The 23,601-nt window shown below is 42.2% G+C and overlaps 1 protein-coding gene across 5 annotated transcripts in view; it reads right to left on the reverse strand.

Moving 5' to 3' along the window:
- The window catches only part of LOC137323481 (obscurin-like protein 1), a 270,089-nt gene extending 254,177 nt beyond the window's left edge, over positions 1-15,912 (reverse strand). For all 5 annotated transcript variants that reach the window (XM_067986989.1, XM_067986986.1, XM_067986987.1 and 2 more), the window contains exon 1: positions 15,589-15,912. The gene's annotated coding sequence lies outside the window, so the exon portion shown is untranslated. The remainder of the gene's footprint in view (positions 1-15,588) is intronic.
- Positions 15,913-23,601: the final 7,689 nt, after the last annotated feature.

A 23,601-nucleotide genomic window follows, 5' to 3' on the forward strand; every position in this document is an offset into this window, starting at 1 on the left:
GGTCACAGATCCACCACGATCTCATTGAATGGCGGAACAGGCTCGAGGGGCTGAATGCCGCTGCCACTTGCTGCCTACTGATACACGCCACCTTCTCCTGCAAGAGAGCGGGACGTGGGTCTGGGCGATGTGCCTGTCATTTATGAATAGCTGCCAGTGTGTGTGGCCTGTGAGTTGTGGTTCAGCGGCTTGCAACAGTAGCAATGTGTGAGGGTGAGAGGAAGCATCTGATTTGAAGAGTTGAGTTCTGATGGAAAGAGTTTGTTGGTAGGTGGGTGATGGGGGGTTTAGTGCGGGGAGCAGTGGATGCGGCCAGTGGTGCAGTTGGTAGGAGACGCCACTTAACAGTTGACCTCACTCACCTTGACCACTCATGTCAAAGCATTGAACTTCTTCCTGCACTGTATTCATGTTCATGATGCTGTGCACCTGGCATTGACTTCGTCCCCTACTGCCTCCCACTGCCTTTTGGGTGTATATCTGGAGGGCCTCTTGCTCACCCCCCCCCACTCCCCCGTGGATATAGGATGCCCCTCCTTCTGTCCACCTCTTGCACCATAGCCTCTGGTGCATCAGCAGAGAACCTTGCTGTACGGACTCTCAGATCAGCAGATTGGTGAGGTCTGGCGAGCAGATTGGTGGATGTGGGATTTTGTGGTGCACAAACTTTATTCAATGTTTTAACATAGCTCATCAGTATGTAAACATAGGGATGGGACCTGCATCTGTGCTTTACGTTTGCAATGTCTGATCTTCGTTCAGACTCCATGCAGACAGCAGGCTGTTATATTCAGTAAGTAACAGGTACCAGCTACCTTTAAGAGATTTCTACCAGCCAGCCTGCCTTTAAGAGATTGGAGCTCCCCCTGCTGGTGGAAAGTGCGAATTGCATGGAATGCTCGTTCAACGCTGATTTCCAACGCAGATTGCAGGTAAGTCCTCAGGCCTGATGAAAATCTCGTCCTGCCTGCGCAGGGACCATTGGGCGTGGGGTAATAGCAATCGTGCTGCTCCCGCCCAAAAACAGGCCCTGTCCAATTCTCCCCCCACAGTCTCTTACTCTACAATACACAGTCTGACACGCTGCAATACACAGTCTGATACTCTGCAATACACAGTCTGACACTACAATACACAGTCTGACACTACAATACACAGTCTGTCATGCTGCAATACGCAGTCTGATACTCTGCAATACACAGTCTGACACTCTACAATATATAGTCTGACACTCTACAATATACAGTCCGACACTCTGCAATACACAGTCTGACACTCTATACCACACTGTCTGATACTCTGCAAAATGCAGTCTGATACTCTGCAATACACAGTCTGACACTCTACAGTATACAGTCTGATACTCTGCAATACGCAGTCTGATACTCTGCAACACGGTCTGATACTCTATACCACACAGTCTGATACTCGTCAATACACAGTCTGATACTCTACAACGCGGTCTGATACTCTACAACACACAGTCTGACATAAAATCAGATCATAAGAGCTTCTACAAGTATGTAAAAAGGAAGAGAGTAGCAAAAGTAAACGTGGGTCCCTTAGAGGCTGAGACAGGAGAAATTATAATGGGGAATAAGGAAATGGCAGAGACATTAAACAAAGATTTTGTGTCTGTCTTCACAGTACAAAAAACATACCAGAAATAGTGGGGAACCTGGGGTGTAATGAGAGTGAGGAACCTAAAGTAATTAATATTAGTAAAGAAAAAGTACTGGAGAAATGAATGGGACTAAAAGCCAACAAATCCCCTCGACCTGATGGCCCACATCCTAGGGTATCAAAAGAGGTGGCTGCAGAGACAGTGGATGCATTGGTTATGATCTTCCAGAATTCCCTAGATTCTGGAACGGTCCCCGTGGATTGGTAGGTAGCAAATGTGAGCCCTATTCAAGAAAGGAGGGACAGAGAAAACAGGGAACTACAGGCCAGTTAGCCTGACATCAATAGTAGGGAAAATGCCAGAATCTTTTATTAAGGGCGAATTAACAGAGCTCTTAGAAAATCATAATATGATTGGTCAGAGTCAACACGGTTTTATGAAAGGGAAATCGTGTTTGATAAATTTACTAGAGTTTTTTGAGGATGTAACCAGCAGGGTAGATAAAGGGGAACCAGTGGATGTAGTATATTTGGATTTTCAGAAGGCATTCAATTAAGGTGCCACCTAAAAGGTTGTCACACAAGGTAATGGCTCATGGGGTTGGGGGCAATATATTAGCATGGATAGAGGATTGATTAACGGACAGAAAACAGAGTGTAGGGATAAACGGGTCATTCTCAGGTTGGCAGGCTGTAACTAGTGGGGTGCCGCAAGGATCAGTGCTTGGGCCTCAGCTATTTACAATATATATTAATGACTCAAATGAAGGGGCCGAGTGTAATGTATCCAAGTTGGCTAACAATACAAAGCTAGGTGGGAAAGTAAGCTATAAGGAGGATGCAAAGAGGCTGTGCTCTTATGTTCTCATACACAGTGATACACTCTATAATACACAGTCTGACACTCTGCAATACACAGTCTAACACTGCAATACACAGTCTAACACTCTGCAATACAGTCTGACACTCTGCAAAACACAGTATGATACTCCACAATTCACAGTATGATACTTTAAAATACACAGTATGATACTCTGCAACACAGACTGATACACTACAATAAACAGTCTGCTAATCTACAATACACAGTCTGATACTCTGCAATACACAGTCTGATACTCTAAAATGCACAGTCTGATACTTTGCAATACACAGTCTGATACTCTGCAATACACAGTCTGATACTCTGCAGTACGCAGTCTGATACTCTGCAGTACGCAGTCTGATACTCTGCAGTACGCAGTCTGATACTCTGCAGTACGCAGTCTGATACTCCACAATACAGAGTCTGATACTCCACAATAATGTTTTTCCTGGGATGAGAGGGTTGTCCTATGAGGAGAGATTGAGTAGAATGGGCCTATACTCTCTGGAGTTTAGAAGAATGAGAGGTGATCTCACTGAAACATGTAAGATTTTGAGGGGGCTTGACAGGGCAGATACTGAGAGATTGTTTCCACTGGCTGGAGAGTCTCGAACTAGGGGATATAGTCTCAGGATAAGGGGTCGGCCATTTAAGACTGAGATGAGGAGGAATTTCTTCACTCAGAGGGTTGTGAATTTTTGGAATTCTCTACCCCAGAGGGCTGTGGATGCTGAGTCGTTGAATATATTCAAGACTGAGATCGATAGATTTTTGGACTCTCGGGGAATCAAGAGATATGGGGATCGGGCAGGAAAGTGGAGTTGAGGTCGAAGATCAGCCATGATCTGATTGAATGGCGGAGCAGGCTCGAGGGGCCGTATGGCCTACTCCTGCTCCTATTTCTTATATTCTAATACATAGTCTGTTACTCCACAATACAGAGTCTGATACTCTGCAATACGAAGTCTGATACTCTGCAATATGCAGTCTGACACTCTAGAACACCCAGTATGATACCCTACAATACACAGTCTGAGACTCTGCAACACAGACTGATGCTCTACAATAGACAGTGTGCTACACTACAGTACGCGGTCTGCTACTCTACAATACACAGTCTGATATTTTACAATACACAGTATGATACTCTGCAATACACAGTCTGATACTCTGCAATACAGTCTGATAACCTACAACACAGTCTGATTCTCATCAACACAGTTTGATACTGTACAATACGCAGTCTGATACTTTGAAATTCGCGGTCTGATACTCTGCAATATGCAATTTTATACTTTGCAATATGCTGTCTGATACTATATAATACACAGCCTGATACTCTACAATACGCAGTCTGACACTCTACAACACCCAGTATGATATGCTACAATACACAACCTGATATTCCATGATACACAGTATGACACTCCACGATACACTGTATGACACTCTACAATACACAGTCTGATACTCTGCAACACACTGTCTGATAGCCTGCAACATATAATCAGATACTCGACAATAAAGTGTCTGATACTCTACAATGCACAGTCTGACACTCTACAATACACAGTCTGATACTCTACAATACACAGTCTGATACTCTACAATACACAGTCTGATACTCTACAATGCACAGTCTGATACTCTACAACACAGTCTGATTCTCATCAACACAGTCTGACACTCTACAATACACAGTCTGATACTCTACAATACACAGTCTGATACTCTACAATACACAGTCTGATACTCTACAATGCACAGTCTGATACTCTACAATGCCGTCTGATAATCTACAACACAGTCTGATTCTCATCAACACTGTTTGATTCTCTACAACATAGTCTGATACTCTACAACACTTTTTGATACTCTACAACACTGTTTGATACTCTACAACACTGTTTGATACTCTACAACACAGTTTGATACTCTACAACACTGCTTGTTACTCTACAACACAGTTCGATTTTCTACAACACTGTTTGATTCTCTACAACACTGTTTGATACTCTACAACAAAGTTTGATACTCTACAACACTGTTTGATTCTCTACAACGCTGTTTGATACTCTACAACACTGTCTGATACTCTACAACAAAGTTTGATTCTCTACAACACTGTTTGATTTTCTACAACACTGTTTGATACTCTACAACACAGTTTGATTTTCTACAACACTGTTTGATTCTCTACAACACTGTTTGATACTCTACAACAAAGTTTGATACTCTACAACACTGTTTGATTCTCTACAACACTGTTTGATACTCTACAACACTGTCTGATACTCTACAACAAAGTTTGATACTCTACAACACTGTTTGATACTCTACAACACTGTTTGATACTCTACAACACAGCCTGATATTCGACAACACAGATTTTGATACTCTACAACACACTATCTCTTAGTCTTAATTCACCGTCTGATACTCTACAATACGCAGTCTGATACTATGCAATAGGCAGTCTGACACTCTACAACACCCAGAATGATACCCTACAGTAAACAGTATGACACTCTACAATACACAATATGATACTCTACAACACACAGTATAATACTCTGCAACACAGACTGATACACAACAATAAACAGCCCGCTAATCTACAATACACAGTCTGATACTCTACAATACACAGTCTGATAAACTGTAAAACGCTGTCCGCTAACCTACAACATACAACCTGATACTCTACAATAAACTGTCTGACACTCTACAAAACACAGTATGATACCCTACAACACCCTGTATGATACTCTACAATACACAGTCTGATATTCTACAATACACAGTCTGATATTCTACAATACAGACTGATACTCTACTACATGCAGTCTGATACTCTACAATACACAGTCTGATACTCTACAATACACAGTCTGATACTCTACAATGCACAGTCTGATACTCTACAACACAGTCTGATTCTCATCAACACAGTCTGACACTCTACAATACACAGTCTGATACTCTACAATACACAGTCTGATACTCTACAATGCCGTCTGATAATCTACAACACAGTCTGATTCTCATCAACACTGTTTGATTCTCTACAACATAGTCTGATACTCTACAACACTTTTTGATACTCTACAACACTGTTTGATACTCTACAACACAGTTTGATACTCTACCACACTGTTTGATACTCTACAACACTGCTTGTTACTCTACAACACAGTTCGATTTTCTACAACACTGTTTGATTCTCTACAACACTGTTTGATACTCTACAACAAAGTTTGATTCTCTACAACACTGTTTGATACTCTACAACACTGTCTGATACTCTACAACACTGTCTGATACTCTACAACACTGTCTGATACTCTACAACACTGTTTGATTTTCTACAACACTGTTTGATACTCTACAACACAGTTTGATTTTCTACAACACTGTTTGATTCTCTACAACACTGTTTGATACTCTACAACAAAGTTTGATACTCTACAACACTGTTTGATTCTCTACAACACTGTTTGATACTCTACAACACTGTCTGATACTCTACAACAAAGTTTGATACTCTACAACACTGTTTGATACTCTACAACACAGTTTGATACTCTACAACACAGTTTGATACTCTACAACACTGTTTGATACTCTACAACACAGCCTGATATTCGACAACACAGATTTTGATACTCTACAACACACTATCTCTTAGTCTTAATTCACCGTCTGATACTCTACAATACGCAGTCTGATACTATGCAATAGGCAGTCTGACACTCTACAACACCCAGAATGATACCCTACAGTAAACAGTATGACACTCTACAATACACAATATGATACTCTACAACACACAGTATAATACTCTGCAACACAGACTGATACACAACAATAAACAGCCCGTTAATCTACAATACACAGTCTGATACTCTACAATACACAGTCTGATAAACTGTAAAACGCTGTCCGCTAACCTACAACATACAACCTGATACTCTACAATAAACTGTCTGACACTCTACAAAACACAGTATGATACCCTACAACACCCTGTATGATACTCTACAATATACAGTCTGACAGTCTACAATACACAGTCTGATATTCTACAATACACAGTCTGATATTCTGCAATACACAGTCTGATACCCTACAATACACAGTCTGATAACCTCTGCAACACAGACTGATACTCTACAATATGCAGTCTGATACTCAACAATACACAATCTGTTACTCTATAATACACAATCTGCAATACACAGTCTGATATTCTACAATACACAGTATGATACTCTACAATATATGGTCTGAGATTCTACAATAAATAGTCTGATACTCTGCAATATGCAGTCTGACATTCTACACCAAACAGTATGATACAGTACAATACACAGTCTGATTATAATACACAGAATGACACTCTACTACTATACAATACACAGTATGATACTCTGCAACACAGACTGATGCTCTACAATACACAATCTGCTACTCTGCAGTACACAGTCTGATACTCGACCACACACAGTCTGTTACCCTACAATAGACAGTCTGATCCTCTGCAATGCACAGTCTGACACTCTACAATAAACAGTCTGATACTCTACAATACACAGTTGGATAATCTGTAATATGCAGTCTGATACTCTGCAATATGCAGTCTGACATTCTACACCAACCAGTATGATACTCTACAATACACAGTCTGATTTCAATACCACAGAATGAGACTCTACAATACACCGTATGATACTCTGCAACACAGACTGATACTCTACAATACACAGTATGATACTCTGCAACACAGACTGATACTCTACAATACACAATCTGCCACTCTACTCTATGCAGTCTGATACTCTGCAATACACAGTCTGATTCTCTACAATTCACAGTCTGATTCTCTGCAATACAGTCTGCTATTCTACAATACACAATTTGATACTTTACAATACACAGTCTGATACTCTAGAATATAGTCTGTTAATCTACAACACAATCTGATACTCTACAACACAGTCTGATACTCTACAACACAGTCTGATACTCTACAACACAGTCTGATACTCTACAACACAGTCTGATACTCTACAACACAGAGTCTGATACTCTACAATACACAGTCAGATACTTTAATTCGCAGTCTGAAACTCTGTAATATTCAGTCTGATACTCTACAATACACAGTCCGAAACTCTACAACACACAGTCTGATAATCTGCAATATGCAGTCTGATACTGTGCAATACACAGTCTGTTACTCTACAATACACAGTCTGATTCTTTGCAATATGCAGTCTGACACTTTACAATACAGAGTCAGGTACTCCATAATACAGCATCTGAATACAGAGCCTGATACTCTACAATGCACAGTCTGATACTCTGCAATACACAGTCTGATACTCTGCAATACAGTCTGATAATCTACAATACACAGTCTGATACTCTGCAATACAGAGTCTGACACTCGACATTGCACAGTCTGATACTCCACAACACAGTCTGATACTCTACAATATCCAGTCTGATAATATGCAATACACATTCTGATACTCACCAATACACAGCCTGATACTCTACAATACGCAGTCTGACACTCTACAACACCCAGTATGATATGCTACAATACACAATCTGATATTCCATGATACACAGTATGACACTCCACGATATACTGTATGACACTCTACAATACACAGTCTGATACTCTGCAACACACTGTCTGATAGCCTGCAACATATAATCAGATACTCGACAATAAAGTGTCTGATACTCTACAATGCACAGTCTGACACTCTACAATACACAGTCTGATACTCTACAATGCCGTCTAATAATCTACAACACAGTCTGATTCTCATCAACACAGTTTGATACTCTACAACATAGTCTGATACTCTACAACACTTTTTGATACTTTACAACACAGTTTGATATTCTACCACACTGTTTGATACTCTACAACACTTTTTGATACTCTACAACACTTTTTGATACTCTACAACAAAGTTTGATACTCTACAACACTGTTTGATACTCTACAACACAGTTTGATACTCTACAACACTGTTTGATACTCTACAACACAGTTTGATACTCTACCACACTGTTTGATACTCTACAACACAGTTTGATACTCTACAACACTGTTTGATACTCTACAACACAGTTTGATACTCTACCACACTGTTTGATACTCTACAACACTGCTTGTTACTCTACAACACAGTTCGATACTCTACAACACTGCTTGATACTCTACAACACTGTTTGATACTCTACAACACTGTTTGATACTCTACAACACAGTTTGATACTCTACAACACTGTTTGATTCTCTACAACACTGTTTGATACTCTACAACACAGTTCGATACTCTACAACACTGCTTGATACTCTACAACACTGTTTGATACTCTACAACACAGTTTGATACTCTACCACACTGTTTGATTCTCTACAACACTGTTTGATACTCTACAACACTGTCTGAATCTCTACAACAAAGTTTGATACTCTACAACAAAGTTTGATACTCTACAACACTGTTTGATACTCTACAACACAGTTTGATACTCTACAACACTGTTTGATACTCTACAACACAGTTTGATACTCTACAACACTGTTTGATACTCTACAACACAGCCTGATATTCGACAACACAAATTTTGATACTCTACAACACACTATCTCTTAGTCTTAATTCACCGTCTGATACTCTACAATACGCAGTCTGATACTATGCAATAGGCAGTCTGACACTCTACAACACCCAGAATGATACCCTACAGTAAACAGTATGACACTCTACAATACACAATATGATACTCTACAACACACAGTATAATACTCTGCAACACAGACTGATACACAACAATAAACAGCCCGCTAATCTACAATACACAGTCTGATATTCTACAATACACAGTCTGATATTCTGCAATACACAGTCTGATACCCTACAATACACAGTCTGATAACCTCTGCAACACAGACTGATACTCTACAACATGCAGTCTGATACTCAACAATACACAATCTGTTACTCTATAATACACAATCTGCAATACACAGTCTGATATTCTACAATACACAGTATGATACTCTACAATATATGGTCTGAGATTCTACAATAAATAGTCTGATACTCTGCAATATGCAGTCTGACATTCTACACCAAACAGTATGATACAGTACAATACACAGTCTGATTATAATACACAGAATGACACTCTACTACTATACAATACACAGTATGATACTCTGCAACACAGACTGATGCTCTACAATACACAATCTGCTACTCTGCAGTACACAGTCTGATACTCGACCACACACAGTCTGTTACCCTACAATAGACAGTCTGATCCTCTGCAATGCACAGTCTGACACTCTACAATAAACAGTCTGATACTCTACAATACACAGTTGGATAATCTGTAATATGCAGTCTGATACTCTGCAATATGCAGTCTGACATTCTACACCAACCAGTATGATACTCTACAATACACAGTCTGATTTCAATACCACAGACTGATACTCTACAATACACAGTATGATACTCTGCAACACAGACTGATACTCTACAATACACAATCTGCCACTCTACTCTACGCAGTCTGATACTCTACAATACACAGTCTGATTCTCTACAATTCGCAGTCTGATTCTCTGCAATACAGTCTGCTATTCTACAATACACAATTTGATACTTTACAATACACAGTCTGATACTCTAGAATATAGTCTGTTAATCTACAACACAGTCTGATACTCTACAACACAGAGTCTGATACTCTACAATACACAGACAGATACTTTAATTCGCAGTCTGAAACTCTGTAATATTCAGTCTGATACTCTACAATACACAGTCCGAAACTCTACAACACACAGTCTGATAATCTGCAATATGCAGTCTGATACTGTGCAATACACAGTCTGTTACTCTACAATACACAGTCTGATTCTTTGCAATATGCAGTCTGACACTTTACAATACAGAGTCAGGTACTCCATAATACAGCATCTGAATACAGAGCCTGATACTCTACAATGCACAGTCTGATACTCTGCAATACACAGTCTGATACTCTGCAATACAGTCTGATAATCTACAATACACAGTCTGATACTCTGCAATACAGAGTCTGACACTCTACAATATCCAGTCTGATACTATGCAATACACATTCTGATACTCACCAATACACAGCCTGATACTCTACAATACGCAGTCTGACACTCTACAACACCCAGTATGATATGCTACAATACACAATCTGATATTCCATGATACACAGTATGACACTCCACGATACACTGTATGACACTCTACAATACACAGTCTGATACTCTGCAACACACTGTCTGATAGCCTGCAACATATAATCAGATACTCGACAATAAAGTGTCTGATACTCTACAATACACAGTCTGACACTCTACAATACACAGTCTGACACTCTACAATACACAGTCTGACACTCTACAATACACAGTCTGACACTCTACAATACACAGTCTGACACTCTACAATACACAGTCTGATACTCTACAATGCCGTCTAATAATCTACAACACAGTCTGATTCTCATCAACACAGTTTGATACTCTACAACATAGTCTGATACTCTACAACATAGTCTGATACTCTACAACATAGTCTGATACTCTACAACACAGTTTGATACTCTACAACACTGTTTGATACTCTACAACACTGTTTGATACTCTACAACACAGTTTGATACTCTACCACACTGTTTGATACTCTACAACACTTTTTGATACTTTACAACACAGTTTGATATTCTACCACACTGTTTGATACTCTACAACACTTTTTGATACTCTACAACACTGTTTGATTCTCTACAACACTGTTTGATACTCTACAACACAGTTTGATACTCTACAACACAGTTTGATACTCTACAACACTTTTTGATACTCTACAACACTGTTTGATACTCTACAACACTGTTTGATTCTCTACAACACTGTTTGATACTCTACAACACAGTTTGATACTCTACAACACAGTTTGATACTCTACAACACTGTTTGATACTCTACAACACTTTTTGATACTCTACAACACTGTTTGATACTCTACAACACTGTTTGATTCTCTACAACACTGTTTGATTCTCTACAACACAGTTTGATACCACTGTTTGATACTCTACAACACTGTTTGATTCTCTACAACACTGTTTGATACTCTACAACACTGTTTGATACTCTACAACACTGTTTGATTCTCTACAACACTGTTTGATACTCTACAACAAAGTTTGATACTCTACAACACTGTTTGATACTCTACAACAAAGTTTGATACTCTACAACACTGTTTGATTCTCTACAACACTGTTTGATACTCTACAACACTGTTTGATTCTCTACAACACTGTATGATACTCTACAACAAAGTTTGATACTCTACAACACTGTTTGATACTCTACAACACTGTTTGATACTCTACCACACTGTTTGATTCTCTACAACACTGTATGATACTCTACAACAAAGTTTGATACTCTACAACACTGTTTGATACTCTACAACACAGTTTGATACTCTACAACACTGTTTGATTTTCTACAACACTGTTTGATACTCTACAACACTGTTTGATACTCTACCACACTGTTTGATTCTCTACAACACTGTATGATACTCTACAACAAAGTTTGATACTCTACAACACTGTTTGATACTCTACAACACAGTTTGATACTCTACAACAAAGTTTGATACTCTACAACACTGTTTGATACTCTACAACACAGTTTGATACTCTACAACACTGTTTGATTTTCTACAACACTGTTTGATACTCTACAACACTGTTTGATACTCTACCACACTGTTTGATTCTCTACAACACTGTATGATACTCTACAACAAAGTTTGATACTCTACAACACTGTTTGATACTCTACAACACAGTTTGATACTCTACAACAAAGTTTGATACTCTACAACACTGTTTGATACTCTACAACACAGTTTGATACTCTACAACACTGTTTGATTTTCTACAACACTGTTTGATACTCTACAACACTGTTTGATTTTCTACAACACTGTTTGATACTCTACAACACTGTTTGATTTTCTACAACACTGTTTGATACTCTACAACACTGTTTGATTTTCTACAACACTGTTTGATACTCTACAACACTGTTTGATACTCTACAACACTGTTTGATACTCTACCACACTGTTTGATTCTCTACAACACAGTTTGATTCTCTACAACACAGTTTGATACTCTACAACACTGTTTGATACTCTACAACACTGTTTGATTCTCTACAACACTGTTTGATACTCTACAACACTGTTTGATACTCTACAACACAGCCTGATATTCGACAACACAGATTTTGATACTCTACATCACACTATCTCTTAGTCTTAATTCACCGTCTGATACTCTACAATACGCAGTCTGATACTATGCAATAGGCAGTCTGACACTCTACAACACCCAGAATGATACCCTACAGTAAACAGTATGACACTCTACAATACACAATATGATACTCTACAACACACAGTATAATACTCTGCAACACAGACTGATACACAACAATAAACAGCCCGCTAATCTACAATACACAGTCTGATAAACTGTAAAACGCTGTCCGCTAACCTACAACATACAACCTGATACTCTACAATAAAGTGTCTGACACTCTACAAAACACAGTATGATACCCTACAACACCCTGTATGATACTTTGCAATACACAGTCTGATATTCTACAACACAGACTGATATTCTACAATACAGACTGATACTCAACAATACACAGTCTGTTACTCTATAATACACAATCTGCAATACACAGTCTGATATTCTACAATACACAGTATGATACTCTACAATATATGGTCTGAGATTCTACAATAAATAGTCTGATACTCTGCAATATGCAGTCTGACATTCTGCACCAAACAGTATGATACAGTACAATACACAGTCTGATTATAATACACAGAATGACACTCTACTACTATACAATACACAGTATGATACTCTGCAACACAGACTGATGCTCTACAATACACAATCTGCTACTCTGCAGTACACAGTCTGATACTCGACCACACACAGTCTGTTACCCTACAATAGACAGTCTGATCCTCTGCAATGCACAGTCTGACACTCTACAATAAACAGTCTGATACTCTACAATACACAGTCTGATACTTTAAATTCGCAGTCTGAAACTCTGCAATATTCAGTCTGATACTCTACCATACACAGTCTGTTACCCTACAATAGACAGTCTGATACTCTACCATACACAGTCCGAAACTCTACAACACACAGTCTGATAATCTGTAATGCACAGTCTGATACTCCACAATGCACAGTCTGATAATCTGCAATATACAGTCTGATACTTTACAATACAGAGTCAGGTACTCCATAATACCGTGTCTAAATACAGAGCCTGATATTCTACAATACACAGTCTGATACTCTGCAATACGCAGTCTGATCCTCTACAATACACAGTCTGATAATCTACAATACACAGTCTGATAATCTACAATACACAGTCTGACACTCTGCAATACAGAGTCTGACAATCTACATTGCACAGTCTGATACTCTACAACATAGAGTCTGATACTCTACAATACCCAGTCTGATACTATGCAATAAACATTCTGATACTCCAATACACAGTCTGATACTCTGCAACAAACAGTCTGCTACTCTACAACACACAGTCTGATACTTTTCAATACTGTCTGATACTTTTCAATACTGTCTGATACTCTACAATACACAGTCTGATCCTCTACAACACACAGTCTATATATACTGTATATTTACAATCTATATTAATGACTTAGATGAAGGGACCGAGTGTAATGTATCCAAGTTTGCTGATGATACAAAGCTAGGTGGGAAAGTAAGCTGTGAGGAGGACACAGAGAGTCTGCAAAGGGATATCGACAGGTTAAGTGAGTGGGCAAGAAGGTGGAAGATGGAGTTTAATGTGGGGAAATGTGAGGTTATTCACTTTGGTAGGAAGAACAGAAAAACAGAATATTTTTTAAATGGTGAGAAACTATTAAATGTTGGTGTCCAGAGAGACTTGGGTGTCCTCGTACAAGAAACACAAAAGTTAGTCTGCAGGTACAGCGAGCAATTAGGAAAGCAAATGGCGTGATGGCCTTTATTGCAAGGGGGTTGGAGTACAAGAGTAAGGAAGTCTTACTACAATTGTACAGGGCTTTGGTGAAACCTCACCTGGAGCACTGTGTATAGCTTTGGTCTCCTTATATAAGGAAGGATATACTTGCCTCAGGGGCGGTGCAATAAAGGTTCACTAGATTGATTCCTGACACTCTGCAATACACAGTCTGACACTCTACTATACAGAGTCGAATACCCTACAGTACCCAGTCTGATACTCTACAACAAACAGTCTGCTACTCTACACTACGCAGTCTGATACTCTACAGTACAGTCTGATACTCTACAATACACACTACACCGTCTGATACTCTACAGTACAGTCTGATACTCTACACTACGCAGTCTGATACTCTACAGTACAGTCTGATACTCTACAATACACACTACACCGTCTGATACTCTACAGTACAGTCTGATACTCTACAATACGCAGGCTGATACTCTACAGTACAGTCTGATACTCCACAATACGCAGGCTGATACTCTACAGTACAGTCTGATACTCTACAATACACACTACATCGTCTGATACTCTACAGTACAGTCTGATACTCTACAATACACACTACACCGTCTGATACTCTACAGTACAGTCTGATACTCCACACTACGCAGTCTGATACTCTACAGTACAGTCTGATACTCTACAATACACACTACACCGTCTGATACTCTACAGTACAGTCTGATACTCTACAATACGCAGGCTGATACTCTACAGTACAGTCTGATACTCTACAGTACAGTCTGTACCCCAGTTTGCACGGTTTGATATCCCTATTACACATTCTGTTACTCTCTTAAGGCACTTTACAGCTGCCAATTTGGACAGTGCAAAATAAATGAATTAAATGATTCCGGATACTATTACTTACCGTCCAGTTGAATAAAATAGCTGAGAAGGGAGGAGTTGGGTTGGTGGCTGCTCGTTTGTTCTGTGAAGAGCTCTGTACCGTCCACTGTGAAGCTTATTTCCTCTGCCTGAATCTCGGTGATATGCCGTGTAATCGTGGTCCACCAAAAACAGCCCCTAAAAACCAGCAAATTTATTTTAAATCCTGCGTCCACCCGTTCCCCTCGGCTTCTCCGAGGATCTTCTCTGTCCCCACCGTGCTGCTCTGTAGCACATCGTTTGAAGAGGCCAGTGTTTGGACAGCTGTTTCTACTCCCAAAATACCCCCTGCCATCATGACATGGCACCACCGATAAGTGCTGGGTGGGTGGGTGGGGTGGGGGCCAGAGAGTGGGGGGGGGGGCGGGGGGGGGGGGAGGGTGGGGAGAGTAGGGAGCAAAAGAGGCCACAAGCCATTGACTGGCCAGTCTATGAATAGAAAGTTGCTGAGGGGACAAGTGACTGCGTATCCTGTACAAGAATTCGGAGACCTGCTGGCCCTTATCTGAATCAGAATTAGGCATCCCATGAGGGAAGGGAGGTGGAATGTGTCTGGGTTTAAGTGGTGGAGCAGGAGGAGCTGTGCTATCTCAGCCACTGCTGTGACCCAAGCAAGGGGCGATGAGGGGGTGGGGGGGGGGAGATGGAATTAGAAAAATCTAAACTGCCTTGACATTTGATACGAAGCAGCTGAACATAAACGAGGAAGCACTGATCGGATGGACACGTACAGGTCGGCAGGACTTGAGAGAGAGAGAACTTGCGTTTCTACCGTGCCTTGCACAACACCCCAAAGTGTAGTGTGTATTGTAGAGTATCAGACTGTACTGTAGAGTATCAGACTGCGTAGTGTAGAGTATCAGACTGTACTGTAGAGTATCAGACTGCGTAGTGTAGAGTATCAGACTGTAACGTAGGAAACGCGGCAGCCAATTTGCGCACAGCAAGATCCCACAAACACCAATGAGACAACGACCAGATAATCTGTTTTTTAATGATGCTGATTGAGGGATAAATATTGGCCCAAGACACGGGGGAGAACTCCCCCATCCTTCTTCGATATAGCGGCCGTGGGATCCTTTACGTCCACCTGAGAGGGCAGACGGGGCCTCGGTTTAATGTCTCATCTGAAAGACGGCACCTCCGACCGTGCAGCACTGGGAGTGTTGGCCTGGATTAGGTGCTCGAGGGTCTGGAGTGAGGATTTGAACCCATGACCTTTTGACTTGGAGGCAGTGAGTGCTGCCCACTGAGCCACGACTGACACTAATTACATAGAATTACATAGATTGCACAGCACAGAAACAGGCCATTCGGCCCTACCGGTCTATGCTGGTGTTTATGCTCCACATGAGCCGCCTCCCTCCCTACTTCATCTCACCCTATCAGCATATCCTTCTATTCCATTCTCCCTCATGTGTTTATCCGGCTTCCCCTTAAATGTATCTCTGTTATTCACCTCAACTACTCCTTGTGGGAGCGAGTTCCACATTCTCACCACTCTCTGGGTAAAGAAGTTTCTCCTGAATTCCCTATTGGATTTATTAGTGACTATCTTATATTTATGACCCTTAGTTTTGGTCTCCCCCACAAGTGGAAACATTTTCTCTACGGTGTTGGCCAGGGGCTGCAAAAAAAACTACTGAGTTTATTCCGAATTGCTAACACTCAGGCAAAAGTAACTTTTGAAATGCAGTGACCTGGAGTTCAGTCACTGGTCTGGGCTGGCGGAACTGGTTTGAATTAGTTACGCTTCTAAGAGACAAAGGGGCTGTGATGAGACACCAGTCCTTATTTAGAAAAGGAGTAATGAGGTGATGCTGCCTAACCCCTTGGAACAGAGCCAATCAGGGGATGACACCGACCACTCGAGCAAATCTAAGCCAACAGGAGAAGGACAACACCATTCGAAAAAGACAGACTTGGAAACAAGAGTGAAGAATTGCAGGCTTGGTGCCAGTGTGTGTGTGTGAAACTCCGGAGACTAACCATCGCGAAAGTGGGAGACCCTACGTCAGGGACGTGGAGACGACGTCAAGAGAGAGAGAACGGAACGCCTGGCCAGCGTCAGCTCTCCTTTCCGGGTAATACAATATCCTTTCTATTCTGTGACCACTCAGGGAGTGTCAGAGAAACCTAGTGGGTGTGCGTTTAAATCCTAGTTTGGGTATAAAACTCTATAACCTGCTGTAAACTGCATGCCTATATCTAACCAGACGTATAAGCTATATGTACATGATCTAATAACGTTAATAAAGCGAATTGAGAATTAAGAGAGAATTGACTCGTCTCCTCTTTGTACTAAGCCAATAACCGTAACCGGTGACCTCCGGTCTACAACGTTTACCCTATCAAACCCCTTCTTAATCTTAAAGACCTCTATCAGGTCACCCCTCAGCTTTCTCTTTTCTAGAGTAAAGAGCCCCGGCCTGTTCAGATTTTTCTAATTGTTATAACCTCTCAGTTCTTGGGATATTAGGACAGGTGACCAAAGGTTCAGTCAAAGAGGTAGGTTTTAAGCAGCGTCTTAAAGGAGGAGAGAGGTCGAGAGACAGAGAGGTTTAGGGAGGGAATTCCAGAGCTCAGGGCCCAGGCAGCTGAAGGCACGGCCGCCAATGGTGGAGCGATTAAAATCGGGGACGCGCAAGAGGCCAGAATTGGAGGAGCGCAGAGATCTCGGGGGGTTGTGGGGCTGAAGGAGGTTACAGAGATAGGGAGGGGGCGAGGCCATGGAGGGATTTGAACACGAGGATGAGAATTTTAAAATCGAGGCGTGGCAAACCGGGAGTCAACGTAGGTCAGCGAGCACAGGGGGTGATGAGTGAACAGGCAGCAGTTTTGGATGAGGGTGGAAGATGGGAGGCCGGCCAGGAGAGCACTGGAATAGTCGAGAGTGGAGGTAACAAAGGCACAGATGAGGGTTTCAGCATCTGATGAGCTGTGGCAGCAGTGACTACACATCAAAAAGTACTTCATTAAGCGCTTTGTGACATCCTGAGGATGGGAAAGGCGCTATATAAATGCTAGTTCTCTCGTTCTTTTATTTTTCAATATCTGTGCCTTCACTCGCAGCCCGTTTTTCCATTGACTCCCATCCTCTCCGCATTGATACACTAGCTCACAGTGATTGGCATCTCAGGGACCCTCCTCGTTTTAGCCATTGCCTTCTTGAATGTTCCCCACACTCACACAAGGCATGCCCTGCATTCCTACTGACGCCACAGAGTGAGGGCAGAAAGACACCCAGCTCAATCCTCTATATATAAAGTCATTTATCTTCAAACAGCCAAGGCGCTGACCTCTCCCGATGATGTCACTGCACTGGAATACTCACCGTTTTTAAAATATCGACCGACGTCCAGTGGCATCGCACCCAACAACAACTTGCATTTATATAGCGCCCTTAATGTAGTAAAATGTCCCAAGGCGCTTCACAGGAGCGATTATCAAACAAAATTTGACACCGGGCCAAATAAAGACAGGTGATCAAACACTTTGTCAAAGAGTAGGTTTTAAGGAGTATCTTAAAAGAGGTGGAGAGGTTTGAGGAGGGAATTCCAGAGCTTAGGGCCTAGGCAGCTGAAGGCACGGCCGCCAATGGTGGAGCGATTAAAATTGAGGATGCGCAAGAGGCCAGAATTGGAGGAGCGCAGAGATCTCGGAGGGTTGTAGGACTGGAGGAGGTTAGAGAGATAGGGAGGGGCGAGGCCATGCAGGGATTTGAAAACAAGGACGCATTGCCGGACTGGGAGCCAATGTAGGTCAGTGAGCACAGATGCTCTGCAGCAACTCGCCAAGGCTTCTTCGACAGCACCTCCCAAACCCGCAACCTCCACCACCTAGAAGGACAAGGGCAGCAGGCACATGGGAACAACACCACCTGCACGTTCCCCTCCAAGTCACACACCATCCCGACTTGGAAATATATCGGCCGTTCCTTCATCGTCGCTGGGTCAAAATCCTGGAACTCCCTTCCTAACAGCACTGTGGGAGAACCATCACCACACGGACTGCAGCGGTTCAAGAAGGCGGCTCACCACCACCTTCTCAAGGGACAATTAGGGATGGGCAATAAATGCCGGCCTCGCCAGTGATGCCCACATCCCATGAATGAATTAAAAAAAAGAGGTGATGGGTGAACGGGACTTGATGTGAGTTAGGATACGGGCAGCAGAGTTTCAGCAGTGTTTCTGTAACCGTGCTGTACCCGACCTGTAACTGTGTCGTACATGACCTGTAACTGTGTCGTACATGACCTCTTTCTGTGTTGTACCCGATCTGTAACTGTGTTGTATCCGACCTGTAACTGTGTCGTACATGATCTGTAACTGTGTTGTACCCGACCTGTAACTGTTTTGTACCCGACCTGTAACTGTGTTGTACCCGATCTGTAACTGTGTTGCACATGACCTGTAACTTGTTGTACCCGACCTGTAACTGTGTTGTACCCGACCTGTAACTGTTTTGTACCCGACCTGTAACTGTGTTGTACCCGATCTGTAACTGTGTTGCACATGACCTGTAACTTGTTGTACCCAACCTGTAACTGTGTTGTACCCGACCTGTAACTGTTGTACCCGACCTGTAACTGTGTTGCACATGACCTGTAACTGTGTTGTACCCGATCTGTAACTGTGTTGTACCCAACCTGTAATTGTGTTGTACCCAACCTGTAACTGTGTTGTACCCGACCTGTAACTGTGTTGCACATGACCTCTATCTGTGTTGTACCTGACCTGTAACTGTGTTGCACATGACCTGTAACTGTGTTGTACCTGACCTGTAACTGTGTTATACCCGACCTGTAACTGTGTTGCACATGACCTGTAACTGTGTTGTACCCGACCTGTAACTGTGTTATACATGACCTGTAACTGTGTTGTACCCGATCTGTAACTGTGTTATACATGACCTGTAACTGTGTTATACATGACCTGTAACTGTGTTGTACCCGACCTGTAACTGTGTTGTACCCAATCTGTAACTGTGTTGTACCCGACCTGTAACTGTGTTATACATGATCTGTAACTGTGTTGTACCCGACCTGTAACTGTGTTGTACCCGATCTGTAACTGTGTTGTACATGATCTGTAACTGTGTTGTACCCGACCTGTAACTGTGTTGTACATGATCTGTAACTGTGTTGTACCCGACCTGTAACTGTGTTGTACCCGACCTGTAACTGTGTTGTACCCGACCTGTAACTGTGTTGTACCCGATCTGTAACTGTGTCGTACCCGATCTGTAACTGTGTTGTACCCGACCTGTAACTGTGTTGTACCCGACCTGTAACTGTGTTGTACCCGACCTGTAACTGTGTTATACATGACCTGTAACTGTGTTGTACCCGATCTGTAACTGTGTTGTACCCGACCTGTAACTTTGTTGTACCCGATCTGAAACTGTGTTGTACCCGACCTGTAACTGTGTTATACATGATCTGTAACTGTGTTGTACCCGACCTGTAACTGTGTTGTACCCGACCCGTAACTGTGTGGTACCCGACCTGTAACTGTGTTGTACATGATCTGTAACTGTGTTGTACATGATCTGTAACTGTGTTGTACCCGACCTGTAACTGTGTTGTACATGACCTGTAACTGTGTTGTACATGATCTGTAACTGTGTTGTACCCGACCTGTAACTGTGTTATACATGACCTGTAACTGTGTTGTACCCGATCTGTAACTGTGTTGCACATGACCTGTAACTGTGTTGTACCCGACCTGTAACTGTGTTATACATGACCTGTAACTGTGTTGTACCCGATCTGTAACTGTGTTGCACATGACCTGTAACTGTGTTGTACCCGATCTGTAACTGTGTTGCACATGACCTGTAACTGTGTTGTACCCGATCTGTAACTGTGTTGTACATGATCTGTAACTGTGTTGTACCCGACCTGTAACTGTGTTATACATGACCTGTAACTGTGTTGTACCTGACCTGTAACTTTGTTGTACATGATCTGTAACTGTGTTGCACATGATCTGTAACTGTGTTGTACCCGACCTGTAACTGTGTTATACATGACCTGTAACTGTGTTGTACCTGATCTGTAACTGTGTTGCACATGACCTGTAACTGTGTTGTACCCGACCTGTAACTGTGTTGTACCCGACCTGTAACTGTGTTGTACATGACCTGTAACTTTGTTGTACCCGATCTGTAACTGTGTTGCACATGACCTGTAACTGTGTTGTACCTGACCTGTAACTGTGTTGTACCCGACCTGTAACTGTGTTGTACATGATCTGTAACTGTGTTGTACCCGATCTGTAACTGTGTTATACATGATCTGTAACTGTGTTATACATGATCTGTAACTGTGTTGTACCCGACCTGAAATTGTGTTGTATCCGACCTGTAACTATGTTGTACATGACCTGTAACAGTGTTGTACCCGAACTGTAACTGTACTGTATCCAACCTGTAACTGTGTTGTAACTGACCTGTAACTGTACTGTACTTGATCTGTAACTGTGATGTTCTTAAAATGCGAGAGAAGACAAAAGGGGAAACCATTACAGTTTACGAGGCACAAGGTGTTTGTGTCAGGCCTTTACTAGAGCAACGTAAAACTAATCCCACCGTCCCCACTCTCTCCCCATAGCCCTGTATCAATCCCAAACTAATCCCACTGCCCCGCTCTCTCCCCATAGCCCTGTATCAATCCCAAACTAATCCCACTGCCCCGCTCTCTCCCCATAGCCCTGTATCAATCCCAAACTAATCCCACTGCCCCGCTTTCTCCACATAGCCCTGCATCAATCCCAAACTAATCCCACTGTCCCACTCTCTCCCCATAGCCCTGTATCAATCCCAAACTATTCCCACTGCCCCACTCTCCCCCCATAGCCCTGTATCAATCCCAAACTAATCCCACTGCCCCACTCTCTCCCCAAAGCCCTGTATCAATCCCAAACTAATCCCACTGCCCCACTCTCTCCCTATAGCCCTGTATCAATCCCAAACTAATCCCACTGCCCCACTCTCTCCCTATAGCCCTATATCAATCCCAAACTAATCCCACTGCCCCACTCTCTCCCTATAGCCCTATATCAATCCCAAACTAATCCCACTGCCCCACTCTCTCCCCATAACCCTGTATCAATCCCAAACTAATCCCACTGTCCCACTCTCTCCCCAAAGCCCTGTATCAATCCCAAACTAATCCCACTGTCCCACTCTCTCCCCATAGTCCTGTATCAATCCCAAACTAATCCCACTGTCCCACTCTCTCCCCATAGCCCTGTATCAATCCCAAACTATTCCCACTGTCCCACTCTCTCCCCAAAGCCCTGTATCAATCACAAACTAATCCCACTGCCCCACTCTCTCCCCATAGCCCTGTATCAATCACAAACTAATCCCACTGCCCCACTCTCTCCCCATAGCCCTGTATCAATCTCAAACTATTCCCAATGCCCCACTCTCTCCCCATAGCCCTGTATCAATCCCAAACTATTCCCAATGCCCCACTCTCTCCCCATAGCCCTGTATCAATCTCAAACTATTCCCAATGTCCCACTCTCTCCCCATAGCCCTGTATCAATCTCAAACTATTCCCAATGCCCCGCTCTCTCCCCATAGTAAAGCCTTCTTGATCAAAATGCATTAGAATAAGAAAAGGGGGTAAAACAGCTGGGTCAGGCTAGGAATAGGGAGTCAAAAGGCAAGAGGTGACTAAAAGTGGTGTGAATCCTAACAGCTCCCGGACAGCTCTCGGGAGGTGTTTTCGATTCTGTGATAGTTGCTTTGTCCGTGAGATGTGAATTTGTTTGAATTTTCAGTCTCTGGGATGGCTGTTTCCCCATTGCCTGGGTCCAAAACAAGAAATTCCACAGATAGTGCTTTCTGTTCCTCAGCCGAGATAATGCTGAGCTCGGCAGAGAGCTGCGTCATTCCCCCAGAACAATGCTGTAGGATGTGCCCAATGTCACCAGAGTATCGGAGCCCTGATAACGGCCAACTCCACTCATTCACACAAACGGGC

This window comes from Heptranchias perlo, chromosome 7, assembly GCF_035084215.1.
Source record: "Heptranchias perlo isolate sHepPer1 chromosome 7, sHepPer1.hap1, whole genome shotgun sequence".
In the NCBI taxonomy this organism is placed as follows: Eukaryota; Metazoa; Chordata; class Chondrichthyes; order Hexanchiformes; family Hexanchidae; genus Heptranchias; species Heptranchias perlo.